The sequence below is a fragment of the Zonotrichia albicollis genome, chromosome 1 (genome assembly GCF_047830755.1).
Source record: "Zonotrichia albicollis isolate bZonAlb1 chromosome 1, bZonAlb1.hap1, whole genome shotgun sequence".
In the NCBI taxonomy this organism is placed as follows: Eukaryota; Metazoa; Chordata; class Aves; order Passeriformes; family Passerellidae; genus Zonotrichia; species Zonotrichia albicollis.
Window position 1 is genome coordinate 95,332,929 of NC_133819.1, and position 23,180 is coordinate 95,356,108.

General features: G+C 40.0%; 1 long non-coding RNA gene across 1 annotated transcript in view; it reads right to left on the reverse strand.

Moving 5' to 3' along the window:
• Window positions 1–1,760: 1,760 nt before the first annotated feature.
• Window positions 1,761–23,180, reverse strand: part of LOC113458711 (uncharacterized) — a 28,772-nt gene continuing 7,352 nt past the window's right edge. The window contains exons 2-3 of the long non-coding RNA XR_003379225.2: window positions 7,556–7,650; window positions 1,761–5,273 (exon numbers count right to left, since the gene is read on the reverse strand). This is a non-coding gene — a long non-coding RNA (uncharacterized LOC113458711). The remainder of the gene's footprint in view (window positions 5,274–7,555; window positions 7,651–23,180) is intronic.

Here is a 23,180-nt window from a genome sequence, read left to right on the forward strand (position 1 = left end):
TGTGATAGCTTGGTACTGCCCAAAGTTTATTTGAGGGCAAGTTTGTGAAAGAAATGCTTTTTTTTCCTCTGGGTAAGGAGGAGCCCTAAAAATTTCAGCAGCCAAAAATTTCCAGAGATAAAGCATCTCATCTCATTTACCTAGAACCTAGTGCATCAATATTTTTAAAGCCCAGAACACAAAGCACACTGTATTCTGGACAAATTTCATGGCTCAGCTAACATATGTGTCCCCTACATTTTGTGCAGATCAAATGTATTTTTCAAAGGAAAAATGCCTTTTAAAAAGCTCCCCTTTCTATAATTTTAGGTGATTTGTGTGAAATTCTTTAACCTGATTCCCCTTTAGGTAATTTTAACAATGGAAAAGTGCACTCCTGTACTATTTACAGACATTTGGTCTGGATGAGAGAACAAAAAGTGCAATATAATTAGAGAGACATTGAGCCACACTATTTAATAGATGAAGACTCCTGACAACAAGGTAGAGTTATCCCTGAACCTTTTTGTTCACTAGGAGGTAGTATGTAAGCATGAAAATCAGATAAACATATCAGAAAACTATTATCCAGATCTTGGTAACAGTTGTACCATTGCCATTTCATGGTTCAAAGACTATTTTTGAATCAAGTGAAACATTCTCAGCCATCAAGACCTTTGCCTTCTTTATAAGAGATTTTAATAATGAAGTAAAATGATAATTTTCTGAGGTTTGGTTTATTTATTGTTTATTACTTTTCTTGTCCTGGAAAGGCAAATTAAATTAAAAAAAAAAAAAAGAGAAGAACTGTGGGAACGTAAAAATATGATACAAAAATAATTTAGTACTTTGCATGTTCAGAGTTGCATATGACCACTGATGAGTCATCCATGTTTTGGTATTGTGGTAAATTTGATTTAATCTTTCTAAAGCTATCCCTGATAAAAAGACATCTGCTTCTCTTCACTGCTCTGACATTTTGTCTTGAATATATCCATTCATGGTAGACATTTATAGTTTCATATTCCTGTAACAGTCATTGGGAATTCGAAGGAATGCCCTTGCATGCCCAAAAGGCAGGATTTAGTGAAAACTATGTGATGGACCAGAATTAGCCATTCACTTTAAGACCTTTGACTTCAGTGGGCTGAATTTGAAGCAAAGACTGATCTTTCCTAACTCCTTTCTATTTATGGCTATATCAAAGGCAGAATTTTTTAAAGCCATGTAGAAACAAAAGCAGAGGACTTTGCATAAGCTTTGAGCAGAGATGCACATGTAGAGGGGAAAAGTGAGCCTAAATATAGGGAAAAAGCAGCAACCATTAGAAAGGTGAACATCAACAAAGATATCTTTTCCCTGATCAGAGAGGTGACATCTCTCAGAGGTGAAAGTATGTGTCTAGGAGGTAAGACCTAAGAATAAGAGCTAACTTAGCATTAGCAGCAAAAGAAAGCTGTCAAAAAATCATTGTCATTTACAGGAATCTGTCTTTACTCCAAACAATTAAAATGGATTAGGTGAATCTTAAAAAAATTGACTGGGAGAAGAGGCCTTGTCGAGTAAGAAGATAATCATCATAGCATTGCATGAAGCATTCAAGACATTGAGTTACTGGTCCTTTTACTGAATTAAGATAAAAAATGAATCTTCCTGTAATCCTGATTTTGTTATCATCTTACTCATAGAATAATTTGAAGAATAATTCAGTGTCTTGAATGATGCAGTTTAGTACATAAAGACCTTATATTTTCTTCTGTTTAGAAGTTAATATGTGATAATTGATGGTTGTCATCCTTACACCTTGCTGTAGATGATAATGAGAAGCCACAAGTCCCTACCACTGATATTTGAATGTTAAAGCCATAGTATAAGAAATCACAACCAAAAATAAAAATTAGATTGCACTGGGCTACTATCGGTACAGTTCTGAGGAGCAACCACATCTGTCACTGCTTTCTACTTTAATGACATCCAAATCTCCTCTTGAAACTCACTGAAAGGATGTTAGGAAAGGAGATTTAAAGTCTTATCCTAACCAAAAATATCAGTAAGACATTTTTGAGGCTCGGGGCTCAATTTGAGGGGGATACTATTGCCTTTGTTTCAAAGGAAAATACCTAGAGTCTAATCTTGCTTCCACTGAAGTAACAGACTTCATCATACAAACAGGGAGAGAGAAATTGACTTTGTTTAATAGCTGTGGTTTCAGTTCTTTGTGCTTCTGTTTCCTTAGAGACTTACATGCTTGTAGATGGGCATGCATTTTCTGATAAACACATCTCATTGTACTTCCTTTGCTTTCATAGGTTGAGGTTTAAAAAGAGTTCATGCATTCCTTCATCTTTTGTTTTCCTTCAAGCGCTAATGAAAAAGCAGGGCTGCTGCAGTATCATATGCAGGACAAAAACAATAAAACAATTATCTTATCATCATAGCCAATACATTTATTTAGGCAGGGTAACTGGTTCCTCACCTAAATAAATGTATTGGCTATGATTATAACAGATCAAAACAACGATACTGGGAAATAAATTGTACACTCAACTGCTACCAAATATTGATGTTGTTGTCACAAGTATTATTACACCATGCTCTTTTTCTTAATTTCTATATCTGTGGCAATTCTTATACAACGAACATTGCCAAACAAACATGATTATCTCTCATGTTTTTAATGTGCTGTGGTAAGATAACAAGGTTGATATCCTTGGTCTGGTGGATTATGTCAAGAAGCTGCAGGATTTATCTTTACAGCATGTCTGTATAAAGCTTTTATTGGATCATCTCAAAATCTCAAATGAATTTAACCTCCCAGAGCCTCTATGAAATAGAAAACTCTTATAATTATCACTTTATGTATTTGGAAGTAAGCATCATAAGCAAGACCAAAAGCAAGAGAAAACATAAAACCAAGATTATGAAAGCTACTAAAATACACCTGCACTCAAGAGCACATAAATTAATTTTAGATGCTTAAGTCTTCCTCAGATCACAGACCCCGGTAACTACAGCACCCCTTTGACTCAAAGCAGAGGGTGAGCCACCAGCAAACCCAGGAGTGATTCATAGTCATCAAACTATCCTTTTGGGAAATGCTGTAGATCTGATGAAGATCTTTTTACCTTGTTGAAATTAGTTCTGTCTAATAATTGCCAAAGAGCACCTGCTCTACGGCATGGCAGCCATGTTACTGCAGGATAGTGGGAATTGGCACTTGCTCAGAGGGTGGAATTGTTCTGAAGGAGACCTTTTCTTTAGACCTTTCTTTCATTAATAACCCTGAGAAGGTCACACTGTGGAAGTTCATTCTGATATCCTGTTCATTGGGTAGCAATCTCAGATTTAGGCAATTGTTTAAAAGGGTGCAGAATAGGGAAATAAATCAACATTGGTGTCAGTTTGTTTTATTTCAATAATGGTCACCATGGAAACAAAGTCACTGACCTATTTCTTTTCATACATACAAGTAAACACCAGGGTTTCCAATTTTCATACACACCATCTTTCATGCCAACAATTTACCTTACAGAATTCCCATAACATACTATCTTATTGAAACTCCCAGTTTTTCCCTAAGGGGCTTTTTTACTTTTTGCCAATTTCCTTCACCAGGAAGGCAATGAAAACTTAGTATTGTCATGATGATTCCAGACCTCTTCTAGTTTCACTACACCTACACTTGCACATAGGTGCAGTGACTGTAAACCAGCAATCTAATAGCTGTAGGATTAGATGTGCTTCAGCAGTCATGTCTGACTCATCAGATTAATTTCAGATTACTTCATTCTGCATCTTTTGAAAATACTGGTCAGTGTTACTACACAAGAACATATTTCTAATGAAAAGATACTTGCCATTGTATGAACATCATATGCTTCCAGTGCAGGAGGACTCTCCTCTTACCTCCCCATCATGGCACTCTTTAAATAAATTATTACTGCTGACCTGGCTTGTGCCATACTGTTCAGAACCTGTGGATTCATTCTTGGCTTGCTGTATTTGCATAATTCACGTTGATTTATTTGCACTTAGATAAGCTGTAGGTGTCAAGAGCCCACAATATTAACCAGCTGACACCCAAAGTGAGTGTGTGCATGTAAGAACAACGTGTGCCTACTTGCATAAGGAAGAAGACAATGGAGTTTGCAAGGAATGCTGCAAAACCATCAGGCTGAAGTGCCACTTCTCCTTTTATTGTTGAGCACACAATAACACCCTCTACCTAAACTTCTTAAGCAGTTACTGCGTATGTTGTGTGCGTGCAATGCGCTGTGGCCTCAAGGATAATCACCCACATGTGTGCGAAGAGAGAGACAGATCATATGGAAATGCTGAAAACTAAAACAATATGATACTTGCTACATTATGGCCTCTGAAACTGTGCCCCGTGCTTGTCTCATCTCAGTAACAGTTAAATAATCTAGCACATTAGCTGCACATTCTAGGCTAAATGCACTGCTAGAGTAACTCCAGAGATGTAATGAATATACTTTCTTCTCCTTTAAGCAATTTAAATCCATGTAACACCATTGAATTTGATGGCATTACTCCAAGACTAAATAGATATAACTATGAACAGAATTATCTGACTGAACCAAGCTGTTCAGAAAGAAATCAAAGACGTGCCAAAGAGCCAGTGCCTTTCATTTTATATTTCTGTGACAAGCCTGACTGCTGTATCTTTCACAGGCGTTTTAGGTTTAACTTAAAGGCATATGAAAATAGTTGTTTTAAGTCAAGTTCATCTACATCACTGTTCATAGCAGTCAATATGTGCATTTTACCTGACATGGGAATTGAGTGTTGTCTAGGTAACTTTACAGAAAAATTTGTTGGAATTTTTTTTTTCTTGGCTGCTATTATTTCTGCAATCTATTGGGCAAATGTGGTTACAATTTCCTAAGTCCCATTGCCCAAATTTCCTTAAACTGCTTCATAAACAGAATTTAAACATGCCTTAGCTAGCACTTGTGATAGATGAAACTTTTCCTCTACTACACTTCCAAAACTTCTGTTCCAGCTGAGGGCACCGACCTTGCAAATAGATAAAGCATGTTTTGTTTCAGTGCTCTGTATCTATCTCAGTGGCCTGCAATCTTTCAAATTTTTCTTCCCCCCTCCTCCTCTTGGGTCCTGCCATTTCCCACTGATGAGAGGGACACAGAAGTTTCCTTATTGGATAACTTAGGGCGAGTCCAAGCGCTGCTGTCCACTGAAGAGAGATTTCTGAAGTGACGTCGGACAGTTTTTACAACAGCAGCCTGAGGAGCCTGAGCTCAGCAATCAACAGCCTGGGGAATTGAACAGGAAGAGGAAAAACAATAAGAAAAAAACCCCAACAACAACTGCTTGAGCAATTGTTACATGATACATTAATACATTAAGATGATTAATGTATTAATATCATCTTAACACATTCAGATTATTTTTGTTATCTCAAATATAAATATAAAGTCAGGAGACTTTTATCTTCATTTTCCTTTTAATATTGGCAGAAGCTCAGAACACTTATTGATTTTATTTTTCAAATTGAAAATATTTTTTAAAGGTTATCTGATATTTTTATCTTTCAGTTTGTCAGGGATGCAGTATGTTGTGGGGACATAAGGGATGGTGTGTCTTCAGTGCCAAGCAGAGATTAGCTCTAGTGTGTTGGCTGCCCTGGGTCCCCACATAGACTGAAAATCCATTGAGAATACAAAAACAGTGCCCTTTTACTTCGTACCATCAGTTCTTTACATATTTAGAGGGTTATTGTTTATTGTTTATTCTGTACTTCGTTTATTTCAATAACAAAAATTAATTCATACTACATGAGGATTCCATCATCCACTGATACTCCCAGATTAACAGAATCAGTGGTGCTGGTTTCATATTGAGTTTTCCAAAGTAAAAGAACGCTAAAAAGTTCAGTTTTCCAGGAGACTGCACAGGGAACCCAGAGTATTCTACAGCCTGCCTCAGAGAAGAGTGAAATTTAAACTGTAGGAGTTAGCAAGTTTCAGAAAGAGTTTTTATTTTTTTGTCAGATGGAGTTTGGAAATGGATGTTAAAGAAAATGAAATTTAAACAGGATAAAATAGTCTTTCTCTAATCATTAGACTAAACTTGATACAGTAACCACCCACATAAACACAGAATCTTGAACATTAAAAAATCTTAAATATAGGCATTGTTGAGGGAAGTAATTTCAGAGACAGTGAAAGAAAAGTCCAGGTTAGAGAGAGAGTATGCATAGCAATAATATCTCTTTAGAAATATACTCTCCTTCTGGTTTTGGCCACACTCCAAAAGTCTACTTCTGAGACATCCCAAACAATGGAGACCTTATAACGAGAACCTGTGCAACAGTGTCCTGCATCGTGCTGATGATTTATGAAAGAGTGGTTTGTCTCAGCTCTAATCATTCCAAGTACATAAAGTTAATGGTCTCAAAAGACAAGCAAATTCTTCCTGCACACAGCAAACACATTGCAGAAATCCACTTAGATGGTACTGACTTTCCACTAATTTTCTCTGCATTTTTCCTGAGGAACAAGCAGTCAGCCGGGTACTCCCTCGTATAAGTCCAGATCTTGGAATTGTTGATTCCTACAGGCAGATTCCTCATACCATGCTTAAGCTGCTTAAAAGGAAACAGTCAGATTTTCAAAACTGTGAGAAATGTGCAGTTACCCTGCACATATTGAGGAGATTTGCAGCTTCTGGGCAAGCCAGGTACCTCCTCCTTGGGCATCTAACTACGGCAGAGCTCTGGCTGCTCAAACTCAAAAATCTTTGCATCAGTGTGGAGCTAAAGGATTTTGTAGTGCTTGAAGGTTTTTTGACTTGATTAAGGATTTTTTATATTAAAATTATCAAGAGGATGCATTTCATGCAAAGACTTTTTACCCTCTTTCTCCCTAAATTTCGAGCTATGCTGGTGTGAGCGCCCATATGTGTGCCAAAGGGATTTAACCCAGCCAAGGTTGAGTGGCAGGAGCCTGTGTTGGTGGTTTGGGGGTGGCAGAGGGGATTGAGTAGTTGCAACAGGGACACAAATCACTGACAGAGCACTGTCACTAGATGATTTAGTGATGTTCCACCTCCACTTCCCTGGGCGGAGACTTTCACAAATCCTGTGACATAACTGTATTTTATTTGTGTGTTTGGAGATCTAGAATTAATTTTTATTATTCAATCAGCTGGATGTAAATGAAAGAACTGGTCAGATAAAACCAGCGTGTAGGTGGACTGTGATCCACCCTAAGGAAAAGCCTGTTTCCTTCTAATAAGGGCTCTCCAGCACCTTGTCTGCAGTGAACCTGCCCCTGCCTTCTCCCACCTTTACACTCATCCCCATGTACAGGGGGCATGGCCCAAATGGTAGTTAGAGACAATCTGCAGATCTTGAGATAGGGAACATGAAGAAAAACCATGAAGCAAAGTTTTTATTAAACTGGGAATTTGGTGGCAAGGACAGAAGAATCTTGACTTCAGAGAATTAACAGATGCCCTCTGCTGAAGCTCATCCACCAGTCAGTGTGGATGCCTGACATTGTCATCTGTTGTTCCCGAGTCATTGTTTACTTACTTTTTGATGCCATTCTATAAAGTTTCTTCTCTTAGGAAATTTTTTGAGAAAAAAAAAGAAGTCCCCTTTCAGTTCTTGTTCAAAGATTCTCAGGTCTGTGGAAGAAATGGAAAGTGATTAAAAATATCAATTATTAATTGATAAAAAAGTGATAAATTAAGAGGATGACATCTACTGCTTACTACATAAAAGCAAATTCCATGTGCATAGGAATTATCATTATATCATTGCTAAATATTTAAAGTAGATATTGATCTACCTTTATGAATTGAAAGATATTTTTATTATATTTTTCCAGTATATTTAATAGACATAACCCAGAAAAACATTTAATATGTGAAACTATGCTTACATTATTTCAAGGACTGGTCCATATGATATAACTAACTTGTTTTAAAGACCAGTACAAAGACAAAGAGTTCATTCGCCTGTATATTTATTAATTCAATATGCAAAATTGCCTTTATTTGCATCCATGGATTTTATTCTCTGTTACATCTCCTTGACAGGAGAAAGCTGAATGGCATGTCAGTAGCAAATAAAAAGCATAAGGGTGATGAGGAGATGAGTCTGTTGTTTGACATATGCAAGTTGCAGTTTAGGACTTAAGAGAAACATATCTTCTCTTGTATGCTAAGGGATCGTATGGTGTTTTAAGAAGGGAATCTCTGGTTTTCTTCTGTCTCCTGCACATGTCCTGTGGGACAAGAAAGACAGATCAGAGCAGTGTCATGGGCTGCATTTCAGACTCATACCATTGACTTAAAACATCACATCAGTGCATGCTAAGCTCCACTACTGCTCTGTGACTGATTAGTATCATGTATTGACGAACCTTATCTTGTCACACTACTTGGCATGCATCCAAATCTTCGGGTGCACAAAGTAAACAATGAAATTTTCAATGTAATTTGATGATTTCTGGTGTAAATTGTGGAAAGTTCAAATCATTTGGGCGTGGAGGGTAGTCCTAGCTACAAAGAACTTATTTGGTGGCTTTATAATGCCCTCCGAGAAGAGGCAAATACAATTTACAGGGAGTTTCCATACGATGGGCCTGCAGTTTCTACTGTTCCCAGGAGATGGCATACATCTTTTGGAAAAATGTCTGCTCACTTCCTAAAGGAGCAGTGAGGTGTAGTAGGAAATACTTTAATGCACCATTCAGTCCTGCGATTTCCACTTGAAAAATTGGAAGTCAGTTGGCAAACTCTTTGGGATTTAGGAGAGATGGAATGGGGATTGCCATCCACAGAGGAGAGTTTGCATGAATAGCTCAGCAGGAGGAGGGTGAAGAATCCCCACCCAGCAACTGCATTTTCTTTGTGGCATAATATATGTAAGGCCATAATACAATGCCTTCCCACTTTCATCTTTCTATATTGCCACTCATCAGCATTACAAAGAATGTAGCTATTAAAAGAACTGCCTCTTGGCACCCAAAAGCCATAGCACTGTATTTTCTACAACAAAAAACTTGAGCCTCTATTATTTGTTTTGCTACATTTGCAGCAGTCTCCCCATTAAGCTTGCCTCTCACAGCTCCCTGATCTCACTCCCCCTTGGACCTAGATCAGACACACAAGAGGTCAGGCTGACTTTCAAACTTTCTTGCGGCCTGGCAAGCACAGAAAAGTGTAACTGCAATAAGGATTAAGAAGTTCTCAGATGGGCCTACCAATACAAAAAGTCTCTCCCTTCCCCAGCTCTGCCACCCTCCAAAACCCTTGGGGTAAACATCAGAGTCAGAATTATCAATAGAGCATTTATTAACCCCTTGTTGTTGGAGACAGCCTTTGCAAGCACTGGGGCCTGTCCTGAAACTTCTACAAAAACATTCTCTGGAACTTCAGTGAGATTTTTAAAAGTCTTGCAACTCCTGGATGGAGAAGAATTTCCATCAATTTCTTGTGGTAATCCCAAATCTTGGAAGTGCAATCTGAGGCAGTGAAGAAGAAGCCATCAGACATTGCTCCTTCTGCTGACACACCCATGTGTAGGTCTTTGTGGTAAATGGAAACCAGTGCATTGTGATTTGTGACACACTGCCTGCACGTTCAAATTTACATACACAAAACTAAAAATACCTTCACTAAAAGGGAAGCAATGTGACCGGCATCAAGGGCTACAAGAACCAAAACCTAATCTATCAGCAACCACCTGCTGACAGCCCAGACTCAGGTATCTGTAGTGGGGAAAGCAGTGCATGGGCTGAGGGAAGCTGCAGCCAGGAGGAAAAACAGAAATAGTTGAGAGTTGGTTGCCCAGGTACTGCAGCAACCAGCATCTCCACCACACATCACTCTGAGGGATTTGCTTGACTGCAGTCTGGGTCAGGTGTAAACTGATCACAGGGGCATGTGCGAGGTTTCAGAGGAAATTCCTGAGCACTGAACTCCTGATTCATCATGTCCAGACCATTATATTGTAGACAACATGCACACTAATTTCTGAGAATGTATGGAGGGGGTACAAATTAAAGAGGGTTATAACTCTGATCAGTCTCTACCAGGGGTTGGATATGCTCTTCCTTTTGCCATGGGTGGCATGGTTGCACCTCCCCGTCGCTCCCAGGAGCACAGGAGCTGGAGCCATTCCCACAGTCACTCTACAAGTGCCCCTAAAGATGGTGTTTGTTACTGCTGTCATTTATGGTGACCAACTTTTAGCTAAGGCTTGGCTGTTCAGAGCCAGGCACACTTGCCCACCTCCCCCAGGAGTTCCTGTGGCTGTGAACAGAGTCTGTGGAGCCTGAACCTAAATGCAGTAAGACTCCAAGAAGCACCCAAACTGCCTTAATTCCCCTAGGCAGCAGGTCCCAAACCCAGAGTTCCCATGCCTGTGACAGTCCACTGTTGGATCACCCATCCTGTGGCAGGGATCCTGGCCCTTTCTGAGCCTTACCATCTGTCCTGCTTTAGGGACACCATCTCCCACCTGGTGGGCACTCTGATAAGTGCCTGGTGTGCTCAGGTGCCTGGTGTGCTCAGGTGCCTGTCAGAGATAATGCGGCCCCTCAAAGGCACACTGGGAGATCTTAACTTGACAGCAGGCTGCTCTCAGCCTGCCTTTTTCCCACTGAATTTGACACAGCAAAGTGGAGCCAGTTTCAGACCTTTGGGGGTCACAGCAGATTGGGATAAGCCTATGCCAGCTTCACTAAAGTAAAAGTAAATGAAACAGCTGGCAGCAGGTGAGTGGTGTGGTTTTAAAGTTCCTGGGGAATGCTTGAAATGCACTTATCTTGATGTTTGTGGATAGTTTTAGAAGAGCTCCCTGGATTTGCTGTAGTCAGCTGTTTGCTGATTCTAACAAATAAACATAAGAAACTGCTCTTCAAGAAATTAAAGGTTAAATTTGGATGCCTTCCACAGGAAATGGAAGTGTAAGGGTGAGTATGTGTTTTGAAATACGGATGTTACAATTCCCATTCTTGCTTGCAAAACAAACCCCAAAACCCATACTGTGTCACTTTAATGATTTATAAGCACGCCTTTTAAAAAAATCACTTATTCAGTCTCTCGTGATGCCTCTCTGGTACACATATGAGGCTCAGCAGCCTGCTTGCTTCTCATGCTGCAGAGATTATTGCTTTTACTCATGGCCAGACTGTGGCTGCCCAGGAGCAGGTGTGAGAGTGAGGGGGAGGTGAGGAAGCTCAAAGCCTTCATCTGCTCGGGCAGGTATTCACCAGGCAGCAATCCCCGCCTTGCCTCGTGCAGACAACATTTCAGGAAGAGCAGGCAAACCACACTTGTTGTGGTTCAAGTGGGGTAAACGCACTTCCCTCTGACACTGCCCACTGGGGCTGCCTTGGAGACAGCTGTGCTGCACTTTGAAATGTGCTGGTGAGCTGCTCCAAGCACTGGGGTGGTGTTCAGCAGAGAAAATCAGCTGGCTCCTAGCACTTTCTGACCCTCCCTCTATAGTCATAGGAAGAGAAATTCTGTTTCTGTTAATCTGACAGAGTATTTATATAGCCTGCTCCTCTGCTGAGTCCCTCTGACACCTGGCTCTTGAGTTCAGAAGGGCTGGACACCCAGGACTGCACAGGTGTTTCCAAGGTGCATCAGAGAGCCAAGAAAGTGCAGCTACAGAAATGCTGCTAGTGAGGACATGAGCACATTCAAATACAGACATGCACATGCAAGAGCAGAAGTGAAAGAAAAAGTTAAACCGAGATCGAGGTCATGGAGACGTGGAGTTATTAAAGCAACGACTACTCATTTAAAATTTACTCTGAACCATTCAGAAATGGAACAAATCAAAGGAAAGTGTTTCTCAGTTTTGTTTGACTAATGCAAAATCTAAACCATACTTAATATATCACTGGGTTTTGAAAACTTATCTGACGGCATGGTGTCTGCTTCTTCTGTGAGATTTACTGCTCTTCAGAGCTGAAATATGCCAAGGGGGACCTTTAGCTGGTTATGATAAATGGCTTCTCTCCACTGACTTCACTGAAGCTATGCTATATTGGTCTGATTTTTTAATATCTGACCTAAAGAGCTAAAAAACCTTTGAGGACACGGGCACTAAAACCTGTTTCTAAATGCAGATACTGGAATAGTTTTTCTAAGGACTAAGAAATATTAAAGGGTCAAAGTATGAAGTTTGCAAAATGTTTAGAATATTTCCAAAGATAGAAAGAGCTTCCCACCTCCCCCTGCCCTGAATGAAATTCTTCCCGTTGAAATGCAGGTATATTTTTCATGACTTATCCAGATTCCTTTTCTCAAGGAAGAAGTTGCTCAGTTTATAAGACTAAATGCTGGTTTTTCCCTTTAACATTCTGTGTGGAATCATGTTACAGAGAATTAGAAACTTTCAAAATCTTTGGAAATGGCCTCAGCCCTCTTAGGGTTGAAATGGCAACGATTAACATCATTATTTCAATGATTGCCACTTTATCCAATTGGTAGATACTCTGAAGATTTTCTTCCATCATAACCACAGCTGAACACCAAAAATGCTTTCTGCTGTAGGAACAATTATCTGAAGATCATTTTCATTTCTCCTTTTCACGTACAACTGTTTGCTCCATTCTCAGACCAATGTTTTTAAAAAAATGTTGGTAAAAGCAGAAATGAAAGATTTTAAAAGAAAAAAAAGCTATTTCAATTTGGTTAAAATTGAGACTTTTAAGGTCAACTCTAGTTATGGAAAGCAGCAACAGACAGGAGCAGAAGAGTGAGTAAGAAGACACACTACACTTGTTACCAGGAGCGTTACTGGCTTCTACTCAGAGGAAACATCTGCCAAAACTTGCACCGATCAGGGTAGAGTTAGCTTGATGCAAAACCAATTCTATTCATCAATTGTTAAGGACCAGGCAGGAAAAAGTTACAATCTGATCTCGGAGCAGTTGCTGCACCATAAAACTTCCTTGAGAATTGTTTTATATTTCTTCTGCAGTCTAAATGTTTTGATTACCAAGGCAGTGTTTTCCCATGAGGCGTATCTCAAAGAGATGTGGTGCCAGGACCAAGTGGGATGAGATTATAAAATATAAGAAGCTGGAACATGAGAAGTTTGAAACTCAGCTGTGAAAATGTTTATTGGATAAATGTTTACTCTGCTGCATGCTCATATTTATTTTTCTTTCAAACCTTTGAGTTTCCTTACTGCTGCACCGAGACAATTAATTTTCTTTGGAAAACATGGCATGGTTAATTAAACAGGTGAGAGAAAGTAGTTTCTCAACTGTCAGGAGATTCAAAGATTCAATTGCAATTTACAAAGAATATATTACAGTTGTCAACATCATGTAAATCCTGGATTGTGTGAAAATGATAAACACATGAATGCTGTAGGAAATACTCCTTAGAAACCTGAAACCCTTTAGAAACTCATCAATGCCAGTCCTCTGTTGTTCCAGGTGATCACAGCATAGTGTGCTTTTCATGAACAGCTTGTGCTTCGTCTTATGAATACCTAAGGATTTTGCTGCTTTTTTCTTCCTCTAGACTGGCTACTCTGAAACCTCACTATGCTAATGGCTGGGAAATGAATTAAAAATCCCCTGGCTGTTTCTTTTTGTGCCTAAGTTGTTTTTAGCTTTTGTAGCCTGTCTTCATCTCTGATTTTTATCCTCATGGTAAATTTACAAAGATATATTTGTGTTCTCTTAAGTCTTCACCTGCTAGCCGGAGCAGTGCAAACGTGGGGTGCATATCTTTGTGTGGAGGTGTGTGTGCTGACTTTGGTCCTGTGAGCCAGCCCTGCTTGGCCCACACATCATGGCCAGTGCATCTTCTCTCTGGAAGTCAGCCCAGCTCTGGGCTCACAGTTCCTGCTCACCAGCAGGCAGCATCAGGGCCTTGAAGATGTGCTGAGGAAGGAAGTTAAAAAAGACTGGCCTGGCTGAACACCGAGCTTTGGATGAAATTCAGGGGAAAACACCCAGAGTTTATGACCTTTGGAAGAAGGGGCAGGCAGCAGGGAGAAATTTAGAAAGGCCAAAGCCCAACAAGAACCTAATCTGGCTACTACTCTAAAAGATAAAGAATATTTCTATAATTACATTATCAAGAAATGGGGGGCTGAGGACAATCTCTGTCTTTTATTGGATGCAGGGATAAACATAGTGACAAAGGATGAGGTAAAGGCTGATGAACTCAATGCCTTCTTTGCCTCAGTCTTCCACAGTAAGACCAGCTGTCATCCAAGTACCCAGCTTCCTGAGCTCTTTGGAAAAGAGAGACATGGAGGGGAATGAAGCCCCCACAATCCAAGGGGAAATAGTCAGTGATCTGATCCACCACTGAGATATGCACATCCCTATGGGGCCAGCTGGGATCCACCCAAGGGTACTGAAGGATTTGGAAGAAGTGCTCACTGAGACACTTTCCATCACTTACCAGCACTCCTGGATAAATGAAGAAGTACCAGCTGACTATGGGTTAGTAAATGAAATGCCCACCCACAAGAAGGACTGAAAGGAGAATTTGGGGAAGTACAGGCCTGACTTTGGTGCCAGGGAAGGCCATGGATCAGCTCATTTTAGGTGCCATCCTATGACACATGCAGGACTACCAGGAGATCAGGCCCAGCACGACTTATGAAAGGCAGGTCCTGCTGGACCAATCTGATCTCCCTCTATGACAAATGGACCCACTCAGTGAAGGAAGGAGAAGCTGTGGGAGTTGTCTACTTGAACTTTAGCGAAGCCTTTGACCCTGTCTCCCATAGCATTCTCCTGGACCAACTGGGTGCTTTTGCCTTGGACAGGTACACTCTTTTCTGGATAGAAAACTTTCTGGATGGCTGGGCCAGAGACCAGTGGTGAATGGAATTACATCCAAGTGGCAGTCAGTCAAAAGTGGTGCTCCCCTGTGCTCAGCACTGAGACCAGTCCTGTTTAATCTCTATCAATGATTTGGACAAGGGGATTGAAGTTGGATGGAGTGTTGGTGCACTGGAGGGCAGGAAGGCTCTGCAGAGGGATCTGGACAGGCTGGATCAATGGGTTGGGGCCATTTTGTGAGGTCCAACAAGGCCAAGTGTCGGGTCCTGCTCCTGGGTCATGAAAAACCCCAGGCAGTGCCACAGGCTGGGGAAGAGTGGGTGGAAAGCTGCTGGTGGAAAGGACCTGGGAGTGCTGAGTGCCAGTGGCTGAGCAAGAGCCAGAGTGTGCCCAGGTGGCCAAGGAGGCCAATGGCTCCCTGCCTGTGTCAGCAAGAGTGAGGCCTGCTCAGGACCAGAGGGATTATCCTCCTGCACTTGGCACTGCTGAAGCCGCACCTCAAACCCTGTGCTCACTTTTGGGTCCCTCAGGACAACAAAGACATTGAGGTGTTGGAGCAAGTCCTGAGAAAGGCAACAGAGCTGGTGAAGGGACTGGAGAATAAGTGCTGTGAGGAATGGCTGAGGGAGATGGGGTTGCTTAGCCTGAGAAAAGCAGGCCTGGGAGAGACCTTATCCCTCCTTACAAATACCTGAAAGGAGGTTGTGCCCAGGTGGGGGTCAGCCTCTCATCCTAGGTAACGAGCAATAGGATGAGAGGGAATGGCTTCAAGTTGCACAAGGGAAGGTTTAGACTGGATATTTGGAAAAAATTCTTTATTAAAAGGGTTTACAAATGTTGGCACAAGATGCACAGGAATGATTCTAAGATTCTAAACCCAAGCCCTCATAAAAACAGCTTGCAAAAATAGCACTTTGACAATGAACTGGAGCCTGTATTTTCTAGAAGATAAATCTAGAAAATGGAACAGAAATTGCATGATGGGGCTATAACAATGAGTTTAAGCTCTCTGAGGCAGACTGTTACTTCCTCTGTTTTTGGCTTAAATGTAGAATCATGCGGCCTTGATCAGTGGCTTTTTGGTGGTACTGTGATCTAAGAGTCAAGTATTAATAGCTTCAAACAGCAGGGAGTTTTCAACCACACTGTACTATCTGTTGTACTAAGAAAGGCCAGTGCAGTAAGCTTCATTTATGTCAGGAGGGGCTTTAGATGATCGAAAAGGCACTGATCTGGGTGGGGAATGAGATGAGGATACTCTGGCAGTGAACTGTACTTAGTGGTAAAATGTACTCCTCTTTACCTCTCATTTGTGACTCCAGACTTTCCTTCATCGTTTTCCACACAGAAAGATCGAGCAACTATGTAAATTCTTTAAATTTGACTATTTTTTAATGCCTGTTTTATTTTACTGTTTTTAATGCGTTATCAGTAAACAAGCACTACTCTTTGGCCAACTGTTATGTTTTGTCTAGGGTTACTTAAGTCTCAGCTATTTGTGGAATGTTCCTATATTCCTTTGGGCAGTCAGTGCATGACTCACAATTATCCAATATCTTTTTGGGAAAAAATATCTCAGATCACTTTTATGCATCTTTTACATAGCTGTTAAATATTATAGGACATACATACTCACTTCAACACCACCACATCTGCAATTGTGGTTGAAAGTAAGAGATTCTCTCTATAGCAACCAGTGCATGTTCAGTTTTTTTTTTTTTTTAAATAACAGACTCAGATTTTGTTCTCAGATCCTCAGTAGTTTTGGGGTTTTTTCTGATTTTCTTTTTTCTTGGGAGTGAATAAAGTCCTGATACTTTTCCACTACACGCGTCTCAATCTTATTTTGGCAGCTTTCTGAAACAAATGGTTTGCTGACTTTTCTCTAAATCAAAAAATGTATTAATGGATCTTCAGAAGGGGATGTGCTTTGAATGGATCTGGACAGAATTAGTGACGATGAAATGTTTACTGCAGTACGTTCTTTCTGCAAAGCCTTTAGAACTAATTCCAAATGCATACATGACTGTGGACTTTTAATTGGATAATTCTTGCCTGTTGACATTCTTCCAGCTTCATCCTGTAAGGCAATGTGTGTCAAGATTTCAGAGTCACTTGCATATCTGTGTATCCCTATTTTTCATCCATGTGTGTAAACAACTATTTGCCCATGCAAAATGGGTCCTTAGATGTGCAAATACTTGATCTTCTTGCATAAATATTTTTTGTAAGCAGATCTGTTTACAAGAATGACTACATAAAATACAGATATGTTTGAAATTAAATGAAATACAGTTAAGCACAGGTCTATTTACATGAATGACTATATAGACAAAAAAAAAGAGGGCCTTTAACTCTGAGCTTGGGGACTTTTGTCTCGTACCACTGTCTTTCTTTTTGTCTGTGCAAGTAACTCACTAATAGAGTCATTTTAGCAGTGAGCTCAGCAAATACACTGATAAAACAGCTATGCACATGTTTACCTTCACTGAAGCTTAAGCAAGGTTAAGCACATCAATCAATGCTTTTCTGAATTGGACCAGCATTTAGATGCAGAGCTCCATGTTTTTCTATGCTTCCTGATTTCCTACACTGCAAGAGAACCAAATTTCAATGGAAATAGTTTATAAAGGATGCAGCATTAGGTGTAGTCAGGGAGAATCCCCTTTGTTGATATATTTCATAGCCAGATTCCTTAAGTAATCAAAGTTCATCTGAGAAAGGGCTGAGAAATTCAAACATATGTCATGCACTATATCTAGCATTTCCATAGTTATTGAGGAAATGGTGATCCTATTGATCTGCACATTAGCTTGCAGTCCTCCAAAAATGAAGTCTGTGACATTTACTTCTCCAGAAAAATTTGTTCATTGGCCTTTGCATTTTATATGACAGCACAAATACAAATGTTTAATTTAACTGACCAGCCCATTAAGTGGGAATCACATTATTAACGAATAATCAATGTTCAGCTGGTGGTCCAGTGTCTGAAGAACATTGCATTTGTCCTCATTTCAAACTGGGATAGACAGTTATTGTGGAGCAATATTGCAGAAAATTAGTTATGGAGGGTTCTTTTCACTGCTGCAGTTGGCTTTCAGGTACAGCATAAAAAGGGCAGGGCAAACCTCTGTCTTCTGTGATCCACACTGTGGTTCTTTTCCAAGCTTTTTGTTTTCCTGCCTGTGCTTCCCATCCCCCAATCCTCTTAGTATTATCATTACAAGATGAATGTGGAAATTCGAGATCTTGGCCCTGGAACCTGCAGTTTGTTGGCTGTCCTGGACCAGGCAGAGCTGAAGATATTTCACAAAGTTAGAAAGAACCAAGAACACCTGACTGGTTTTATGATGTGATGGTGATTTTAATGGCACTTAAAATTAGAAGTAAGTATCATAACACTATTCCATAAGAAAAACACAGTACTTCTGATTAGAAACATTCTGATTTTCCATGTACATGACCAGTTTGTACCTATTTTTATACCAAATTTTCTCCTTTGCCCCACTCTCCGTACTTTTGCTGATTCATGGGTGATTACCACTAACTTAATACTAGATAGATTAATTTATTTGTACTTCAGATATATAATTTTCATCTCATTTATAAATATGTATAGTATGCCCAGCCTTTTAAAAGTATAACTTTTTCTTCAACTTTAATTAGATTTGGTTTCTTTTGCAAATATTTTGTTACTATTTTCTTTAAGTTCAGTTTTGACTGGGCAAAACATCTGTACGTTTAGCCCAGTTTTTAAAAAACGGGCAAATTTTTCTGTGCTAAATGGTTTAATTCCCTGTACACTCCCAAAATACTACTTTGTGAAAACCATCCACAAAGACAAGGTCTGTTATTTAGCAGCAGTGCTCAAGATAGCAAAGATCAGCTTCCATGCGGACAGAGCCTTTGGATCAAACAGGAGGAACGGGCTGAGAGATTGTATGACTGTGAACAGATGAAATCATGTGACAGGCTTTATTGCTGGTGAAATCTGTTTCCACTTGCTGCCACCCACTAATTTGACAATAGATTGCATCATGTGGTTGCAGCAACTGAGATGACTAGCAACCATTTTAAAATGCTTTCCTTAAAGGGGAAAACACCCTACTAAAGCAGTGGAACAGAGAGGCAGTGTTGGGAGCACATTCTAAATTTTAGATAAATGCAGTTATGTTTGCTGCCATATATTAAATTTAACATTACCCAAGTATTTGGCGAGGAGCTATGTATTAGCCAAAATTTGTTTATTTAGAGATTTTTTTTTAGTGGACAAAAACAGCTAGGAGGTTTGTTAACAGTAATTTAGCTGATCCTAGAATTGCAATTACCACCTAAGTGCTGTATGGGAAACACACAACATTTTTCAAAGCAGAAAAATAAATAATAATGAACCCTTAGCTAAAAAATGCAATTCTCTCTGTGTTCTTTTCTTGTAAAGAAAAATCTACATTTCAAAGGAATATTTTCTTACATATGGAAATGCTTATTTTCTAGCTACTGAAGATCTGCCAGGAAATATTAGAGAATATCATGTTCAGAGTTTTAGAAGGCAAATTGCTTCTGCATACCCTGTATCTAGCAGACAGCTTTATGGTGCTCTTTACCTGTCTGTCATAACATCATCAGCTTTTCCAAAGTACCTGAAGCCTTTGAAAGTTGAGGAGTGTAGCAGTATACCTTCACATGACACATGTATTTAGCAATGCTAATCTGATTAGCAAGTAAATACAAACTACAGTTGTACGTGCTTTAAACCCAATTATTAAATGTTCCTTGATGGAGGACAAAAACAACTTTGAAAGTAAAAACTGGCTTCAGAGTAAGAAGATGAATTTTAAAGAGCACTAATCAAAGCACACTTATCATGGCTGTGCACCTTTAAAAATGAGTTTCAGATGGACTTTTTGTCTTAATTTATATCTTTGGGAAGCAAGGAGAGCCACCTTAGCTGTAGAAGATTTGGCTTTTTAGATATAAACACTGACTTTAAAACATCTCAGCAGCGTTTTCAGATTGTCACAGTGAGCAGAAACATCCATGTTGTCAGCCAGATGGGAAATTTCATATGCGTTTCTTAAACCAGTTAATTTTCTTCTTCAGTGCAGAGAAGCCAAGAGCTAATGCTGAGGTCTGGGACATACTTTCAATTGCTTTTTGTGTCAAATTCCATGCACCCAGAAAGCCTTACTCTTTTATTTCTTTGTTTGATTTTATTTTAGGGAGAAACCAGTGCATTTCTGGATGTTTATTCTCAATCTGCCTTAAACCATTCTAGTATTCTGACAGAAAATTTCTTTGAAACTGTCAGAATAATTTGAAAAACTGATTCAGAAATAAAAACTGAGTTCTCCTTCTCCTTAGATTCCATATTGAGACAAATTTTAACTGCTTGAGTAAGAGCTGCAGAAATGCCCTGTGGCGCTTGAGGAAGTTTTCATCATCACTGAATTTACCACTTGTTTGGTGTACCCCTTGTTTTAACAAATCACACAAGAAAAATGTTCTGGTACCTCTCTCTGCTTAGTTTCTTTCCTCACCAGTACATTTTTTGCTTGCTTTTTCTTCACTCCACATTACAGAGTCAAGATCGGTTTTATTTATTGGGTCAGCATAATGCAAATGAATCTCTGCTGTTGGTTACTTGCAAGAGAGCAAGCCCAGCCCGCCTGCCCCTGCATCTGCTAACCAGGGAGGGGCAGCCACCCTGGGGAGGTCTCCTGAAGGCAGCCACGGCCCAGGGCAGCTTTTCAGAGAAGGAGAAAAATTAATTCAAACCCAAAGCTTTTTGAGGGGATGGTTCTTGCAGGCAGGGGTGTGGAGTCAAGAGAAGGACCAAGTGGGATTTGAAAATGAAGCACGTTGAAACTGTGTTCCTTGGGAGTGCAACCATTGTAATGCACTTGGGGTTCACACTTAAATTTTAAAAGCAGAGTTTAGCAAAGTTCAGAACAACAACATTTCCTGATACTTAATAGTTGTGAAAGCACATTTTTGAAAAGCAACAATAGAGAAAGACCATCACAAGGTTCAGATATTATGAGAAAACCCTTAAAACATCTAGGTTTTGTTTTTTAATCAATACCACCAAAAATCCTGCCTGAAACATCAAACAAAATCAACCCCCCCCCAACTGCTGTTTCTACATGATGTCATGAGTGGGTTTTGAGCAAATGAAATGAAACTGCAAGGGCAAAGAAAACAAGGGATTTCCTACTCCACATGAAATCTCTTGTGTTCACAAAGAGGAATTGTGGCCATTTTACAGGAATGCCACCACAGCAGATGCATTTAAGAAATGGTTGACATCTTGGTGATACTTTACCTGCAGTGCACCACATTGTGTGCCTCCACAATGCTACCAGTTTTGATGGTAAATGATTAGTAGGCGTGTAATTCAAAGCATTAACCTCTCTCAGCTTGGCATCCAGACAATGGAGGAAAATAAGGTGTAGGTTTCAGTCTGGTAAAAGACCCATGGAAAACTAAAGAACAAAATGACATACTAACCCCCTTTTCATGAATGTAGTGTTCAAATGACTGTGACAGAAATAAAGGGTTTTCATATTCTATCATGAGATCCCCATGCACCACAAGCTGTTAAACAGCACAGCTGACCAAGAGATGAGTATGATTCAGTTTTATTACGGGTGGGCTAACCTCAAAAGATGCAACAGATCTTTTCAGTTCACAGAGGGATAAAATTACCTATATGCGTATGCAACCTCTATTTAAACCTCCTGCAAGCCAACAGAACTTCCACTCATGCTTATAAAGCTAGAAGAATCTTTAGGATCAGAACCTAAAGTTTGCCCCAGTTCCTAAGCTGGAAATAATATGAATTCTATTCCAAGCAACTTAAAAGGAATGTAAGTGGTTTTGAGTTTAAAAAAAAAAAAAAAGGTAAGCATGAAAGAAAGTCAGTTATGTCTTCAAATCACCACAAAAATTCTTGCAAGAGAAATTTGGAGATTCTTTTACAGTGTAAAAATGTATTGCCTTTATTTATTAATCATCACTTATTTTTCATGATGAATGCAGCAATCTGAACCTCATGCCCTTTTTTTGCTAAGTTTTTCATCCTTTAAAGGCCCTTACACTCAACAGTCCTATGAGATTCGGCACTATTACTACAGTAGTTCAAGGATGTTTCTAGAGCCTAAAAATGTTGGCTTGGATCTCTACTGGAATTTGCATATAGCCTTGCTGGTTGTGTCTCTTCTCAAAAGTTTATTCACTTTTTAACTTTGTAGCTGGTTTGCTTGGCTTTTGCTTTTTTGATGTGCATGTGATCCTTCTGACATGTTGGTTAGATGCTGCAGCCTGCCCCTCCCACTGTCTCTGCTCCCATGGGGAGCTCTGGCAAGTATTCCTTGGCATTCCATGGGAAGTTCTAGCAAGTATTCCTTGGCACCATGAGGAAATCTTGCTCTTCGCAAGAACTGCAGGGCCCTTGGGTCAGGTCCCACAAATCCTTTCATTCACATTCCTAATTCAACCAGATCTGAAACCCTACACAGCATAAACTGTACCCTTACTCAGGAAAGGATTGGTGGAACCTTTTTGGTTTTGGAGACGGAGACTCAGGTCCCCTTGTTCATGTGGCACTGACAAAAAGAGGGTGGTCCAGGCAGGAGCTGGCTGCTCCAGTGCCCAGCTGCATGGGAGTGAGGGGCTCTTCTGAGATGCTGAGAAGAGCCCCATGCAGTCTGTGTTGCAAGGGTGGAAAGCAACATTCCCAGCACTGGGTACTGGACCCAGCCCAGCTCCCAAAAGCAGCCCAACAAGGCTCAGGTGCCAGTGCAGAGGCAGTGAGGTGAGGAAGGGAGGGAGGAAGGCTGCAAGGTTGAAGATTGTCAATTTGTTTGGTCTGAGGAAAAAGTACAGAAGAAGTTGACATCACTGAGATACACAAGACCTTTAAGACTTCAGGGAACTGAAAGGACTGAAAGTCACTGACTGATTCAGTCAGTGATTCAGTCAACTGTCCTGAGGTAAGAATTTAGGAGATACTTTGATTATTTTTTTCTTTTTCATTTCACCTTTTGAGCAGCTAGACAGAAATGGCACTGATGAATCATTAGGGTATTTCTCTCATTAATCTGGGAAGCTGCATGACTTATTGAAAAGTCAAAAAAAGACATGTTTGTCAGTGCCTACAGATGTTTAGATGCTGTTGCAATGCTGTTGCTCTTAAGGTCTCGGCCTCTGCCTAAAAGACTCTCACTTCTGACTCATAAGGACCTGGTCTGTAATGAAAAATGATTCTCTCTGTTGATAATGAGAGGCAGCAGAAGCAAGTATGGTGGCCAGACAAAAAAGGTCATGGAAATTACATTATTAGGTTAGATGTTAAGTGGGTTCTAAAGGTTTAAGCTTATG